Source organism: Nerophis lumbriciformis, linkage group LG29 (genome assembly GCF_033978685.3).
Source record: "Nerophis lumbriciformis linkage group LG29, RoL_Nlum_v2.1, whole genome shotgun sequence".
Taxonomy (NCBI): domain Eukaryota; kingdom Metazoa; phylum Chordata; class Actinopteri; order Syngnathiformes; family Syngnathidae; genus Nerophis; species Nerophis lumbriciformis.
In genome coordinates, this window is record NC_084576.2 from 17,172,501 (window position 1) to 17,189,524 (window position 17,024).

The window sequence follows — 17,024 nt, forward strand, 5'->3', positions numbered from 1 at the left end:
TGTTAAAAGTCCCAAGTTTGTGTCGTTAGTGAAGCGAAATGATCGGCAAAACCTTCGTTCAGCCGATGTGTAAGAACATGTTCCAGGCCATTTGGAATTGTTTGGATCCTACTTTTGCATGATACTAGTACAAGTGAGAATTTGAGTTAGGGCTAGCAAGGACTTGGCCAACGTCGCCCCGGACAAATTATATTTGTACCCTACCAAACTGGGTCGGACTATGATTGACCGAGAAGTTAAGGCAATGGACTGCTAATCCATTGTATCTTTCAAATCATTGAACTTTGATGTTTTCTAACTTCTTTGAAATACTGTACCACAACTAGGGTTAGTGTCCTGCGATGAGGTGGCGACTTGTCCAGGGTGTACCCCGCCTTCCGCCTGATTGTAGCTGAGATAGGCTCCAGCGCCCCCCGCGACCCCAAAAGGGAATAAGCGGTAGAAAATGGATGGATGGAACTAGGGTTAGTCTCGTGGCACAAGCGCATGCCGCTGTGTAACCCTAGTTACGAACTAGTAATAGAGGAAACAGGTGAGGAGCAGTAAATGGTGTAAATATCGAACTGGACTAGTATCAGAAGGATCCTAGTGTTTTTAAGAGCCAGTGTTGCATATCAATAATGACACAGACAACGACTAACTTGAATGTTGAATGGCCAAACATATATTGAAAAGTGCACATAGAAAATTTACAACTGCAGTATATGAAAAATAATAAACAAGAATAAGAAAAGCCGGCAGAATAGAAACCCTTTTATCAAAGTTCCCAAAGTTTGTTTAAATTGTTCGTTGGGGCCCGTTTTTCTGTATCTGACAGTGCACTGTATTAGAATTGTCCTACCGCACAGACCGTGGGGGAGGGGACGTCAACACTGCACCACAGTGTCCAGATTCTCTGTTAGCTCGCCACCAAGTATGCACTGGGAATCGGATCGATGGATCTTGGGAATGGGGGGAATCAGTGTTGGAGTTGGAGAGACTGCGGAGCCTCTCATCCACCTGGGCTGGAAGGGCGATGCCGTCCTCGCCACACAAGGTGCTCCAGGAGATTAAGATGGTATTTGAATCACCCAATCAAAAAACCTGACCTAATAATAGATCAGACAAGATCCAATAGCTTGTGTTGTTCATACACACTGGTTTCAACTGTGTTCTTAAATAACCATGAATTAGCTTAAATACTTTTAACTTGCATTAATTAGCTCAATCATGTCATTAATCATCAATTAAGTATCTCAAATGCTTTGGTTTACAATGTATTTGTTTTCAAAATATGAAATATCAAAATAAAAGTTAAGCGCTTATTATAGTTCTTTTTTCCAATTGTTCAAATATTCAAAAACATATGAAATGTTTCTTCAAATACAAAAATACAAATACTATTTAAATGCACCTTTAAGTTCACAATTATACGAGGTAGGTTAATTGCACAAAGTTCACATTAATGTTCAAAAGTGACTTTTGTGTAGCAACTTTGAGGTATATAAGGTTAAAACGTGCTAAATCTATTTCCCTTGCTAGCACAGGTGAGAGATGCACTAAAAATTACCCCTTCAATCACTAAATCAAAAGTACTCAGTAATCTATTACTTCAGTACAACAAAAATATTCAGTGCTCCCAGCATGTGCTGTAAACATGAACAAAATAAATATCACCTACACTTATGGCTCAAATAAAACATCACATCATTGTTATTCACTCACCGCTGATCAAGTGAAATGACTGCACACAGGGATGTCAGTCAGTGAATATTACACTCGGATGTCACACTGTTCTACAAGGTTCAAACAACACAATATACGAATCAAAAGTTGTATAATAACATTAGAAATGTGGATGGATCGAATTGCAAGCTTATTTTCAAGCCTTACCGAGTGGATTGCAAAGGATTGTTCGACAGGTTCTCCGCGTGTGTTCGGCATAGCCACTCATGAACAGAAAAAAACGGAAGGGGAGTTTCTCTTCTTCCACACTACAGGAAGTTGCGTCATAAAATGAGTGACACGGAAGGGCTCACAGGTTCACTAATTGCCCTCTAGAGGTGACAATCATGGAGACAGGTAATTTTTACCTCTGCAAATCCTGTTAAGACACCATGTTTGTGTCAACATTTCTATGTATATTGTGTGTTTACCATTTTAACAATTTATAGAGCAGGTTAAAAATATAAATGAATAACGTAAAGTGCAGATTAGTTTGTACCTGTTTTAACACTTAGTTATTCAACTGAAATTAGTGTATCTTTACTAAATGAATTATTTTAACTCAAATTAATTATTTCAACTCCAGGCATATGGTGTTTTCAAGCCTGGGTTACAGCTGCACATTCCACTTCGCTAAGCGCATCTCTGGGCACGCTCTTGAGCGTGTCTCTCCTGGCGCGGCTGTCTTCAATCTGCAATCTACACTCCTGACGGTGATGAGGCTCCATTCTTCTTAAGCCAGCGCAACCTCCGTTCCAGGGCCAGAACGTAGCCCCCTATATGGTACAGTAAGCCTACACATCTCTAGCTCTCTTCCTATGTGCATTTGCTCTCTCTGTGTTTCTCCTCCTCTGCGCTCATCGTCTTGTGTCCTGTGTCGTCATCCCGAAGCGTTCCTCCGTTTCCTGGTTTCGAGCTGTGTGTCTCGTCTCCCCGAATTCCCTCTGGTTCCCTGGCTGCCTTAATGGATCTCAACCTCTTGTCTAGACACGGACCTTGACGCCTCGCTCCTGCCCCTAACAGCTTGCCTGCCCAAGGACCTCCGAGACTGCCCTGCCCTCCCTGACTTCCGCATCTCTCTCAACTCGCACCTTCAACAACTCTTGGTAACACTCAGTTAAACACAACACATAGTCACACCATATGTATCTTGGTTTATTACACACCTCATTGTATTATATTAATAAATAGGCCTAGAGCTAGGCAACGTCCCTGCCTCTGTGCCGTCTTCTTCTTCTCCTGTACCGTAACAGTTAGGTTTTCAAGATAAGGTTATACATAATGTTTCAAGCAAGGGTTCAAGATTCAAAGATTTCTATTAATCCCACAATGGGGAATTTACGTTGTTGCAGTGCAGGTTTTTACATACAGGAGCAGAAGTAAAACCAGAGCTCAAGTATTTCAGATTATTTTTCCATTAAAAATGTTTTCGGGAAAATATCAGTTGAACAACGCAGGTGGTAAGCCCACTACCATTTGAGCCAATTTTCCATTTTCCAAGTTTAATAAGCAATTTGACCAGGAGTGGTGAATTCTAATCGTTTACAAATAGATGGCGGTCTGATAGCTGCAATTTTGTCGGCATCTGGTGGCCAATTAAAGCAACTCCGCCATTAACTGAACAAAACAAACAAAACATTGCACATCATTTACTTATATGACCCAATCCAAACAACCTTACCGACCTTCCCAACCAGGACAAATATTCAACAAACACAACCTGCTCATTGAACTTTGCGGATATTATAAAAATAATGCCATAACATGTTTTAAATCCATTACAAGGGATGATGGGAACAATGCAAAACCCTCTCTCCACACTTATCCATGTTTGGCGCATTTTAGCCGTTTGATATTTTTGATTGGTTGAAAAACCTTAAGAAGGTTGTCAAAGCCTTCGAGCCCAGATCTTTGTGTGGAGCTCAGCGAACTACAAGGATCTGGCGAGAGTCAGGTTGCACTAGAGCAACAACAACGCCAGAAATGTGTCCCGTGGAAAACCGTCCGACCAAAACTCTCTAATAACTAAAGTTCCATGGGTGAAGAATGTAAACCCACTACGCCGGTAGTTTTTAGCGCTTCCATAGTGAGGTTAGTGCATACTTGCCAACCCTGGATCTCAGGAAACAGAGTGGACCGACACCAGCAGATGACATGGCACCCCAAACCATCACCCAACCATGCAAATTTTGCATTTCCTTTGGAAATCGAGGTCCCAGAGTCTGGAGGAAGACAGGAGAGGCACAGGATCCACGTTGCCTGAAGTCTAGTGTAAAGTTTCCACCATCAGTGATGGTTTGGGGTGCCATGTCATCTGCTGGTGTCGGTCCACTCTGTTTCCTGAGATCCAGGGTCAACGCAGCCGTCTACCAGCAAGTTTTAGAGCACTTCATGCTTCCTGCTGCTGACCTGCTCTATGGAGATGGAGATTTCAAGTTCCAACAGGACTTGGCGCCTGCACACAGCGCAAAATCTACCCGTGCCTGGTTTACGGACCATGGTATTTCTGTTCTAAATTGGCCCGCCAACTCCCCTGACCTTAGCCCCATAGAAAATCTGTGGGGTATTGTGAAAAGGAAGATGCAGAATGCCAGACCCAAAAACGCAGAAGAGTTGAAGGCCACTATCAGAGCAACCTGGGCTCTCATAACACCTGAGCAGTGCCAGAAACTCATCGACTCCATGCCACGCCGCATTAACGCAGTAATTGAGGCAAAAGGAACTCCAACCAAGTATTGAGTATTGTACATGCTCATATTTTTCATTTTCATACTTTTCAGTTGGCCAACATTTCTAAAAATCCCTTTTTTGTATTAGCCTTAAGTAATATTCTAATTTTGTGACACACGGAATTTTGGATTTTCATTTGTTGCCACTTCAAATCATCAAAATTAAATGAAATAAACATTTGAATGCATCAGTCTGTGTGCAATGAGTAAATATAATGTACAAGTTACACCTTTTGAATGCAATTACTGAAATAAATCAAGTTTTTCAAAATATTCTAATTTACTGGCTTTTACCTGTATATATATATATATATATATATATATATATATATATATATATATATTTATAAATATAAAGCCCTGCGATGAGGTGGCGACTTGTCCAGGGTGTACCCCGCCTTCCGCCCGATTGTAGCTGAGATAGGCTCCAGCGCCCCCCGCGACCCCAAAAGGGAATAAGCGGTAGAAAATGGATGGATGGATGGATATTTATAAATATATATATATATATATATTTATATATATATATATATATATATATATATATATATATATATATATATATATATATATATCTACATCCTGAAAATATGCAAACAAATCTGTGTTTAGATAATTGATACTTCAAACTTGCATAAATATAACATGAATATAAGACAGCTTGGCTTCTGAGAGCTTCAAATTGTAATGAATAAAATGGTAAAGTTGTTGATAAACAAGCAATTATTTTAATAATTAAATATGGTCATTTTAAATGAATTATTATGATAATTTAAAAGTAATTATTTCAAATATGTTTATTTTAATGTGCCGGTATAATTCTATGGCTGGATGTAATAAGGAGTCAGAAAAAATACAAATAAAAATACAATTAATTTTGATGTTTTTAGCAAAATATAGTCAAAATTTATTTCGTTTTTTTTTTTTTTTATTAATAAATATATTTATTTTTAGGTAAGATAAACATAATAATACAATTTATCTCTAGTCTGGATGATTTAGTTCTTGTCACCCTGTTGTCCTCCCGTCCTGAAAAAAGGCTGTCCTCACTCAGGTCCGCATGGAACTGGAGGGGGCGTGGCCTTCAGCTCCGGCTAAAAATCGGGAGATTTTCGGGAGAATATTTGGTTTTCGGGTGAGGCGCTGAATTTCGGGAGTCCCCCGGAAAATTCGGGAGGGTTGGCAAGTATGATATAAATATATATATATATATATATATATATAAAATAAATACTTGAATTTCAGTGTTCATTTATTTACACATATACACACACATAACACTCATCTACTCATTGTTGAGTTAAGGGTTGAATTGTCCATCCTTGTTCTATTCTCTGTCACTATTTTTCGAACCATGCTGAACACCTCTGATGATGCATTGCTGTGTGGCACGCACAAAAGTGCTTTCATCAAATGCACTAGATGGCAGTATTGTCCTGTTTAAGAGTGTCACAACATTGCTGTTTACGGCAGACGAACTGCTTTAGGGTATACAAAAACGTGACTGCTGTTGTTGTGTGTTGTTGCCGCGCTGAGAGGACGTTAATGAAACTGCCTAACAATAAACCCACATAAGAAACCAAGAACTCGCCCTCATGGACCTGAGTCCGCCTGAATTTCGGGAGATTTTCGGGAGAAAATTTGTCCCGGGAGGTTTTCGGGAGAGGCGCTGAATTTCGGGAGTCTCCCGGAAAATCCGGGAGGGTTGGCAAGTATGCCAGAAGGTAAGACAAGTTGGTTTTGCATAATACTGCGAAACAAAACACCAGATAATATGTCTGCTATTAGGTGCCATTTTGCGGTCCTTATACACACACCATAATAATACTTGTATGCATCTTTAGCTAGCATGAAAGATTTGAGAATAATAATAAACCTCTTATTCGTATGCGGTGATGAGGTGGCCGAGAGGTTAAGGCGATGGACTGCTAATCCATTGTGTTCTACACGCGTGGGTTCGAATCCCATCCTCGTCGGGCTTCTGGGGTACTTAACTTTCTTGCAACAGAGCACATTTGTTAACTCCTCTCCTGTATTTGTACAGGTTTAGGCTTGCGATTGGGTTTATTAGAACAATTTCAGACCATGACATTTATCATGATGAAATGGCTCCAGGAAAATATCATTTATCTCTACCACTCCCTTTCACATGCAAAGCAAGCGCTCTGTCATTTGAGCTGTTTCCCCATGTCAGTGCGTGACGTAGACCTTTCCTATGATCAGCGTTGATAAGCCTACCACAATTGTTTGAAATTCTGTTTCCTAACTTTCTTAAAATAGAACCTCTATTTGTCAACTCCCTCTATTCGTACATATGGGTTAGGATTTCAACATAAGTTTATACCATACTTGCCAACCTTGAGATCTCCGATTTCGGGAGGTGGGGGGTCGGGATGGGGCGGGGGCGTGGTTGGGGGCGTGGCTAAGAGGGGATAAGTATATTTACAGCTAGAATTCACCAAGTCAAGTATTTCATATATATATATATATATATATATATATATATATATATATATATATATATATATATATATATATATATATATATATATATATATATATATATATATACATATAAGAAATACTTGACTTTCAGTGAATTCTAGCTATATATATATAGTTATTTTATTATATATATATATAAATAAAAGAAATACCTGAATTTCAGTGTTCATTTATTTACACATATACACACACATAACACTCATCTACTCATTGTTAAGTTAAGGGTTGAATAGTCCATCCTTGTTCTATTCTCTGTCACTATTTTTCTAACCATGCTGAACCCCCTTTCGCAGGTACCCAGAAAGGTTTTGAGTACCACCAAAAAAACTGAATCTCTGAAGACAGTATAACAATCTGTGTTAAAGGTGTACAAATACTGTTTGTATAATAAGCATGTTATTGTTTACAAATGAGGGTTAAGAGGTCAGTACTAAAAAAAATAAATAAAATAATGTGGCTTAAGTACAGTTTTTTAATTGAGCTGCTGCATTTTTTGGTTGGGTTGTTTATTTATTTTGAGTAACTTCTACAATTCTAAAAGGGGAGGAATGTAATAGTGATCTATGTTTGTCTGTTGCCATCTCCTGGTGAATGTTGGCTATAGCGTACTGGGGTTACTTTAAGGTTGGCCAACTATTTACGTGGTGTTGCGCACCTGACGTCAAGTGTGTGAGTCTGTTCTGAAGTCTACAGTAAAGAGACGTACTTCATCACCTCGCCTGGTTATTGCCTCCAACTCAATATATTACAACAACATTGCTGTTTACGGCAGACGGACTGCTTTACGGTAGAATAAAACATGACTGCTGTTGTTGTGTGTTGTTACCGCGCTGGGAGGATGTTAATGAAACTGCCTAACAATAAACCCACATAAGAAACCAAGAACTCGCCCTCCATCTTTCTACAGTTATAACGTGTTTGGGCATGCACGCTGTTTATATTGTGGGAAAGCGGACGTGAATACAGGCTGTTGACACGTCACTCAGGTCCGCATGGAGCTGGAGGGGGCGTGGCTTCCAGCTCCGCCTGAATTTCGGGAGATTTTCGGGAGAAAATTTGTCCAGGGAGGTTTTCGGGAGAGGCGCTGAATTTCGGGAGTCTCCCGGAAAATCCAGTAGGGTTGGCAAGTATGGTTTATACATAATGTTTTAAGATCGGTTGAAGTTGTGACTACCAATTTCAAGCTCGGTTTCAGGTTTTATGTTAGAGTTTCAAGCTACGATAACTTTGTGTTTCATATTTGGGTTACAGGCTATAACCTGTGTTTATCCGAACACTTTCAGACCATGCTTTTTTCAGGAGGCAAAGCCTCCAAGTAACATCATTTGGCGAATGAAGGCATGTCTACCAGTTGAGCTAATTCCCATGTTAAACCTATAAAGACCACCTGTCCAGTGGTTTGTGAAAAGTAGTATTTGGAGAATGCGGGCATTGATCAAGCAAGATACATTTTACATGAGGTTTTAAGCTACGGTTAGGGCGTCATGTTAGAGTTTCAAGCAACAGTAGGTTTGGCGTTTTCATATCTGAGTTTCAAGATAGGGATCGCGTTTAATAAAACAAAACAATTTCAGACTGCTAGTCTATTGTGTTCTACATACGTGGGTTTGAATCCCATGTTTTCTAACTTTCTGGCAATACCACGCTTTAATGTTAACTTCTCTTTATGAAAAACATTTAGGTTCTAGAAAAATAATTAGGTTTTAAGCTATGGTCGGTACCTCATTGGTTTGGTTTCAAGCTAGGGCTTAGTTTTAATAAACAATTTCAGACCATTTTTTTTTCAAGAAGCAAAGCCTCTGAGAAAATATAATTTGGAGAATGCATATATTGAGCCCACTCCATCCCACATGCGCGAGGCGCACGCTACTATAAATTCTCCATATTGAAAAAACAGGAGTGCACACGTTTTGTGACGTTGAGTCCGTCTTCCTATTAAAAGTGTCATGTTTGGCCTACATGAAGTATTGGAGTACAATAATACAAGTACATGTGCAAAAATGATGAGTTGATGGTCTGCTTATCATGCATGGGTTAGAATTATTTTTAATCTATTTGTGCATAAGGTTTAGGATTTGAAATTATTACGTTTTAAATTAATGTTGCTGTTTAAAAGTAGTGCTCAAATGTATTCAAACTATTTCAGACAATTATTTTTTTCATGATGAACTGCCTCCAGCAAAATATCATTTGGTAAACCACTACCTCTCACATGCAAAGCCAGTGCCCCCTGTGTTGAAAGTATGGACTGCCGCATGCCTCATGACCTAGATATTCCCTATGATCAGCCTTACAACATTTAAAAACTACCACAAATGCTTGAAATTCTGTTTCCTAAAATACCCACAAGTATCTGTCAACTTCTCTATTAGTACAACCCTGTTTCCATATGAGTTGGGAAATTGTGTTAGAGATAAATATAAACGGAATACATCCATCCATCCATCCATTTTCTACCGCTTATTCCCTTCGGGGTCGCGGGGGGTGCTGGAGCCTATCTCAGCTACAATCGGGCGGAAGGCGGAGTACACCCTGGACAAGTCGCCACTTCATCGCAGGGCCAACACAGATAGACAGACAACATTCACACTCACATTCACACACTAGGGCCAATTTTGTGTTGCCAATCAACCTATCCCCAGGTGCATATTTTTGGAGGTGGGAGGAAGCCGGAGTACCCGGAGGGAACCCACGCAGTCACGGGGAGAACATGCAAACTCCACACAGAAAGATCCCGAGGCCGGGATTGAACTCACAATGATTTGCAAATCCTTTTCAACCCATATTCAGTTGAATGCACTACAAAGACTCATAAACTTTATTTTTATTTTTTTTCAAATAATAATTAACTTAGAATTTCATGGCTGCAACACATGTCAAAGTAGTTGGGAAAGGGCATGTTCACCACTGTGCTACATGGCCTTTCCTTTTAACAATACTCAGTAAACGTTTGGGAACTGAGGAGACACATTTTTTAAGCTTCTCAGGTGGAATTCTTTCCCATTCTTGCTTGATGTACAGCTTAAGTTGTTCAACAGTCCGGGGGTCTCCGTTGTGGTAGTTTAGGCTTCATAATGCGCCACACATTTTCAATGGGAGACAGGTCTGGACTACAGGCAGGCCAGTCTAGTACCCGCACTCTTTTACTATGAAGCCACGTTGATGTAACACGTGGCTTGGCATTGTCTTGCTGAAATAAGCAGGGGCGTCCATGATAACGTTGCTTGGATGGCAACATATGTTGCTCCAAAACCTGTATGTACCTTTAAGCATTAATGGCGCCTTCACAGATGTGTAAGTTACCCATGTCTTGGGCACTAATACACCCCCATACCATCACAGATGCTGGCTTTTCAACTTTGCGCCTATAACAATCCGGATAATTCTTTTCCTCTTTGGTCCGGAGGACATGACCTCTACAGTTTCCAAAAACAATTTGAAATGTGGACTCGTCAGACCACAGAACACTTTTCCACTTTGTATCAGTCCATCTTAGATGAGCTCAGGCCCAGCAAAGCCGACGGCGTTTCTGGGTGTTGTTGATAAACGCTTTTCGCCTTGCATAAGAGAGTTTTAACTTGCACTTACAGATGTAGCGACCAACTATAGTTACTGACAGTGGGTTTTCTGAAGTGTTCCTGAGCCCATATGGTGATATCCTTTACACACTGATGTCTCTTGTTGATGCAGTACAGTCTGAGGGATCGAAGGTCACGGGCTTAGCTGCTTACGTGCAGTGATTTCTCCAGATTCTCTGAACCCTTTGATGATATTACGGACCGTAGATGTTGAAATCCCTAAATTCCTTGCAATAGCTGGTTGAGAAAGGTGTTTCTTAAACTGTTCAATAATTTGCTCACGCATTTGTTGACAAAGTGGTGACCCTCGCCCCATCCTTGTTTGTGAATCCATCCATCCATCTTCAACCGCTTATCCTGAATCGGGTCGCGGGTACAACAGCTCCAGCAGAGACGCCCAGACTTCCCTCCCCAGAGCAACATTAGCGACTTCCTCCTGGGGAATCCCGAAGCGTTCCCAGGCCAGAGAGGAGATGTAATCCCCCTATCTGGTCCTTGGCCTGCCGCGGGGTCTCCTCCCATTGGGACGTGCAATGAGGACCTCCCTCGGGAGACGCTCGTGAGGCATCCACATGAGATGCCTGAACTACCTATGCAGGCTCCTTTCCAAGCGAAGGAGCAGCGGCTCTACTCTGTGTCTCTCTCGGGTGACTGAACTTCTCACCCTATCTCTAAGGGAGATGCCAGCCACCCTTCTGAGGAAACTCATTTCGGCCGCTTGTATCCTCGATCTTATTCTTTCGGTCATTACCCACACTTCATGACCATAGGTGAGAGTAGGAATGTAGATAGCTCGGTAGACCGAGAGCTTTGCCTTCTGGCTCAGCTCTCGTTTCGTCACAACAGTGCGGCAGAGAGACTGCAATACTGCCCCAACTGCTCCGATTCTCCGGCTGATTTCCTTCTCCATCTTTCCCTCACTTGTGAACAAGACCCCGAGATACTTAAACTCATCTACCTGGGGCAGAGTCTTGTTCTCCACCTGGACTGTACACACCATCGGTTTCCTGCTGAGAACCATGGCCTCAGATTTGGAGATGCTGATCCTCATTCCAGCCGCTGAACACTCGGCTGCGAACCGATCCAGTGAGAGCTGAAGGTCACGAACCAAAGGTGCCATCAGGACCACATCATCTGCAAACAGCAGTGACGCAACCTTTCGCCCCCTGAGACGTATACCCCCTCCGCCATGGCCACGACTCTGCCTAGAAATCCTGTCCATGAAAATCACAAACAGGATAAGTGACAGAGCGCAGCCCTGGCGGAGACCAACCCCCACTGGAAACAGATCCGTCTTACATCCAAGCACCTGGACACAACTCTCGCTTTGGTTGTACAGAGATTGGATGGCCCTCAGCAGGGTTCCCCTCACTCCGTACTCCCTCCGCACCTCCCACAAGATCTCCCGGGGGACCTGGTCATACGCCTTCTCCAAATCCACAAAGCACATGTAGACTGGATAGGCATACTTCCAGGCCCTCTCCAAGATTCCCGCAAGAGTAAAGAGCTGGTCAGTTGTTCCACGACCAGGACGGAATCCACAGTGCTCCTCTTGAATCTGGGGTTCGAATATCGGCCGGACCGTCCTTTCCAGTACCTTGGCGTAAACTTTCCCAGGGAGGCTGAGTAGTGTGATATCCCTGTAATTAGCACATACCCTCAGGTCCCCCTTTTTGAAAAGGGGAACCACCACCCCAGTCTGCCACTCCCTCGGCACTGTCCCAGACTTCCACGCAATGTTGAAAAGGCGTATCAACCAAGACAGCCCATCAACACCCAGAGCCTTCAGCATTTCTGGACGGATCTCGTCAACCCCCGGAGCTTTGCCACTGTGGAGTTGTCTAACTACCTCAGTGACTTCACTCGACGTGAAGTGAAGTAAATTACATTTATATAGCGCTTTTTCTCAAGTGACTCAAAGCGCTTTACATTGTGAAACCCAATATCTAAGTTACATTTAAACCAGTGTGGGTGGCATTGGGAGCAGGGGGGTAAAGTGTCTTGCCCAAGGACAAAACGGCAGTGTCTATGATGGCTGAAGCGGGGATTGAACCTGCAACCCTCAAGTTGCTAGCACGGCCCCTCTACCAACCGAGCTATACCGCCCCCATGTTTGAACATCAAATATGTTGTCTTTGTAGCATATTCAACTGAATATGGGTTGAAAATGATTTGGAAATCATTGTATTCGGTTTATATTTATATCTAACACAATTTCCCAACTCATATGGAAACAGGGTTTGTACATAAGGGTTCTGACATAGGGCTAAACATACTGTTTCAAGCTCGGGTTGAGATTGTGATTAACAATTTCAAGATAGGTTTCAAGTTTCATGTAGTAGAGTAGGTTTGGCCTTTTATTTAAGAGTTACAAGCTTGGGCTGGCTTTTATTAAACCATTTTCAGACTACTAATCTATTGTGTTCTACACGCATGGGTTTGAATCCCATCCTGTTTACTAACTTTCTTGCAATATCACAGTTAAGAGTTAACTTCTCTATTAGAACATAAGGGTTTTAAATAATTAGGTTGAAGCTATGGTTGGCATCTCATTGGTTTGGTTTCAAGCTCGGGCTCGGCTTTATTAAAATCCAATTTGAATAATGCGGAAATTGATCTGGCTACTGCTCATTTTATACTGTTATTTTCCCGGAGGCTTTCCATCACGAAAAAAAACATTTTATCAAATTGTTTTAATAAAAGCAAGCATTATCAAGAAACCAAATCATTTCAAACCCTAAACCTGTACAAATACATTTGAGGAGTTAACAAATGTGTGCTCTTGCGAGAAAGTTAAGGAACCGTAAAACCTGATGGGGATGGGAGTCGACCCCACGCGTGTACAACAAAATGGATTAGCAGTCCATGATTCTCTGTAATGACTCTCAAACCCTTCAAGTAGACTAAAGATGACACTTTTAATAGGCGGACTCAACCTCCCGAAATGTGTGGACCCTTGCGCTTTAGCTCAAATGGTAGAGAGCTCCCTTCGTATTGGGTGCAGTAGCAGGATCAATTTCTGCATTATCCAAATTGTATTTTAATAAAGCCGAGTCCTAACTTGAAATCAAACCAATGAGACGCCAACCATATCTTAAATCAAATTTTTTAAAACCCTTACACTAATTTTCATATAAAGGTTTCAAGCTAGAAGTTGCATCTAGTAAAACAGACTATGTTACCCAGCAAACACAAGACATTGATACAACGTTGATTATACATTCATGTCCTTTAAAACTGACTTTGGAAAAACATTGCGAAGTAGTTGTATTTGGCAACGTTGGTGTCTAATGTTGGATCCCCGTTGTTGGTTGGAAAATGACCGAATTTCAATGGCCAAATCAAGGTCATAACCTGACATTGAATAAATGTTGTCAAAAAGCATGTTGTTTCAACGTCTTATTTGGTTGGGAAATTACCAAAATTCAATGGTCAAATCAACGTCAGAACCCAACATTGATTAAACGTTGTCAAAAAGCCTGTTGTTTCAACATTAGGTCTGAGTTGCTCAACTTCAGAACCTAATTCAACAAGTTCTCAATGTTATTTTAATGTCTTGTGTCTACTGAGCTGCAGAAAAAATTCAGGGCTCGATCCCGATACCTCCCACATGCTAAGCGAGCGCTCTACCGTTTGAGCAAAGTCGCCATGTTCAAACTAAGGGGCGCCATCGACCTCACCCGTCATCAGTCTTAGTTTTGGCCCACCGCGGACAAACTAGTATTTGGAGAATGCGGGCATTCTCTCTGCTGCATGCGAGGCGCTACAAAGTTTTACTAAAGTTTAAAGCCAGGGTTAGGGTATCATTTTAGAGTTTCAAGCTTCGGCAGGTTTGATGTTTCATGTTTGGGTTTCAAGCGAGGGCTAATTCCAGACTGCTAATCCACTGTGTTCTACATGTGTGGGTTTGAATATCATCCTAATCGGGCTTTCTGTTTCCTAACTTTCTTGCAACGATACAGCTAAATGTTAACTTCTCTATATGAACATTCATGACGTTGACTCCACTTAATAAACGTCATCTTTAGCCAACATGAAAGGTTTGAGAATAATAATAAACCGTTATATACTGTGATGAGGTGGCCGAGAGGTTAAGGCGATGGACTGCTAATCCATTGTGTTCTACACGCGTGGGTTCGAATCCCATCCTCATCGGGCTTAACTGTTTCCTAACTTTCTTAGCTATCGGACAAATTTATTAACTTATCTGTTTGTTCATAAGATTTAGGGTTTAGACTTAACTTGAATCAACAACGGAGCAGCATCTTCTCATCCGTGGCTCACTAGAGCTAACCTGACTCTCGCCAGATCCTTGTAGTTCACTGAGCTCCACACAAGGATCTGGGACTTCTCAATAGGAGATGTATTTCAGAAGGCGGGGCCTTGTAAAAAAATCATTCTATGGGATTTGATAAACCACTTGTCCGTTATCTTGAATGACGTTCTACTTCAACCACTCACATCGAAATCAACCCGTGACGCTGATGAGAGCATACTTGCCAACCTTGAGACCTCCGATTTCGGGAGGTGGAAGGGCGTGGTCGGGGTGGGTCAGGGGCGTGGTTGGGGGCGTGGCTAAGAGGGGAGGAGTATATTTACAGCTAGAATTCACCAAGTCAAGTAGTTCATATATATATATATATATATATATATATATATATATATATATATATATATATATATATATATATATCAAGAGGGACAGAGGCAGCGCACAGTGCATGTGGATCACATGTTACCATGGCGAGAAAACATGAAGAGACTGCCAGTTATCTAGTCTCCACCAGTTGCAGAAAATGTGCCATCAGTACAACTGGACAGTGCTGTTTCAGTTCCATCACCAGGACCATCAGTGAGTCAGACACAAACTAGTCTCATCATTGAACCAGATTCAAGGGCTGCTGAGTTGCCATCATCAGAACCCAGATCACCCACAACAAAAACCCCACCAGTGATCCGCAGGTACCCAGAAAGGTTTCGAGTACCACCAAAAAAACTGAATCTCTGAAGACAGTATAAAAATCTGTGTTAAAGATGTACAAATATTGTTTGTATAATAAGAATGTTATTGTTTACAAATGAGGGTTAAGGGTTCAGTACTAAAAAAAAAAAAAAAGAATGTGGCTTAAGTACAGTTTTTTAATTGAGCTGCTGCATTTTTTATTGGGTTGTTTATTTCTTTTGAGTAACTTCTACAATTCTAAAAGGGGAGGAATGTTATAGAGTGATCTATGTTTGTCTGTTGCCATCTCCTGGTGAATGTTGGCTATAGCGTACTGGGGTTATTTTTTGGTTGGCCAACGATTTACGTGGTGTTGCGCACCTGACGTCAAGTGTGTGAGTCTGTTCTGAAGTCTACAGTAAAGAGACGTACTTCATCACCTCGCCTGTTTATTGCCTCCAACTCAATATATTACAACAACATTGCTACATGCAGACCCTCCAGGTCCGCATGGAGCTGGAGGGGGCGTGGCCTCCAGGTCCGCCTGAATTCCGGGAGATTTTCGGGAGAAAATTTGTCCCGGGAGGTTTTCGGGAGAGGCGCTGAATTTTGGGAGTCTCCCGGAAAATCCGGGAGGGTTGGCAAGTATGGATGAGAGTGACGCTGGGAAATCCAAAACAGAACAGCCGACATATTGGATAACGACAGAGCGGAAAGTTAGAGAACGCAGCAATGTCAGTAGACGATCGATGTCGCAAAACAGTTGCAATAGCAGAATCAATGTCAACACACGATTCCTTGCTGCGTTGTTTGAATCAAACAGTCGCTTCGGCGCTACGTCACATCTATGAATCCCGCCTGGCGATCCTGATTGGTTCATTATTTTTTGCTATTTTGCAGGAGTTTACAAAGCCCTCGAGCCCAGATCTTTGTGTGGAGCTCAGCGAACTACAAGGATCTGGCGAGAGTCAGGTTACACAAGAGCAACAACAACGCCAGAAATGTGTCCCGTGAAAAACCGTCCGACCGAAACTCTCTAATAACTAATGTTCCATGGGTGAAGTACAGGTTTGTATGTAAACCCACTACACCGGTAGTTTTTAGCGCTTCCATAGTGAGGTTAGTGACAGATATAAGTAAGAACTTTACGCCACTTTATAACAGAAATGGCAACAGTGGAGGATGGATGTCCCATAACAAGAAGGTAGAGAAAAAGAAGAAGCTTATCGACTACGTTGTCGGCACAGACTACAATGGCGGACCTGCGCGCATTTTCAAGACTCATGCAGATCCCAAATACACATCAGCAGATACGAGAAGGTAAGAAAAGTTGGTTTTGCATAATATTGCGAAACAAAACACCAGATAATATGTCTGCTATTAGGTGCCATTTTGCGGTCCTTATACACACACCATAATAATACTTGTATGCATCTTTAGCCAACATGAAGGCTTTGAGAATAATAACAAAACATTTGTTCTGTGATGAGGTGGCCGAGAGGTTAAGGCGATGGACTGCTAATCCATTGTGTTCTACACGCGTGGGTTCGAATCCCATCCTCATCG

The 17,024-nt window shown here is 41.7% G+C and overlaps 1 long non-coding RNA gene and 3 other non-coding genes across 4 annotated transcripts; 3 read left to right on the plus strand and 1 right to left on the minus strand.

Moving 5' to 3' along the window:
• Positions 1–752: 752 nt before the first annotated feature.
• On the minus strand, positions 753–1,925 carry LOC140676712 (uncharacterized). The gene is made up of 3 exons (XR_012048603.1): positions 1,873–1,925; positions 1,705–1,775; positions 753–1,088 (listed from the first exon to the last, which is right to left on the minus strand). It is a non-coding gene; the product is annotated as an uncharacterized lncRNA (long non-coding RNA).
• Positions 1,926–6,327: 4,402 nt separating this feature from the next.
• On the plus strand, positions 6,328–6,409 carry trnas-gcu (transfer RNA serine (anticodon GCU)). The gene has a single exon. It is a non-coding gene; the product is annotated as a tRNA-Ser (tRNA).
• Positions 6,410–14,589: 8,180 nt separating this feature from the next.
• trnas-gcu (transfer RNA serine (anticodon GCU)) lies at positions 14,590–14,671 on the plus strand. The gene has a single exon. It is a non-coding gene; the product is annotated as a tRNA-Ser (tRNA).
• Positions 14,672–16,942: 2,271 nt separating this feature from the next.
• trnas-gcu (transfer RNA serine (anticodon GCU)) lies at positions 16,943–17,024 on the plus strand. The gene has a single exon. It is a non-coding gene; the product is annotated as a tRNA-Ser (tRNA).